Below are 290 nucleotides of genomic sequence, written 5' to 3' on the forward strand. Positions count from 1 at the left end.
TAATGGCGACCGGACTCCTCTTCTCTGGAAGTCTAATTGGGGGACGTCGATTCCCTGGATTTTCTGGCTTCCCTTTCCCTTCAACCAGCCACTCTTTTAGTTCCCAAAATATATATAATCCAGAATCCTTTTAAGCGCCTTATCACGAAAGTGACCAAGCAAGCAGATGATGATGGTTCAGCCGGTAAGCGAGCAAGCTTACGAAATGAAGGAAGAGGAGACCCTTCTATTATAAGTTGAAAGCGAAGTCGATAGTCCTCGTATTGGTAATTATTATACGCTAAAAGTCT

This window comes from Solanum dulcamara, chromosome 4, assembly GCF_947179165.1.
Source record: "Solanum dulcamara chromosome 4, daSolDulc1.2, whole genome shotgun sequence".
Classification (NCBI taxonomy): Eukaryota; Viridiplantae; Streptophyta; class Magnoliopsida; order Solanales; family Solanaceae; genus Solanum; species Solanum dulcamara.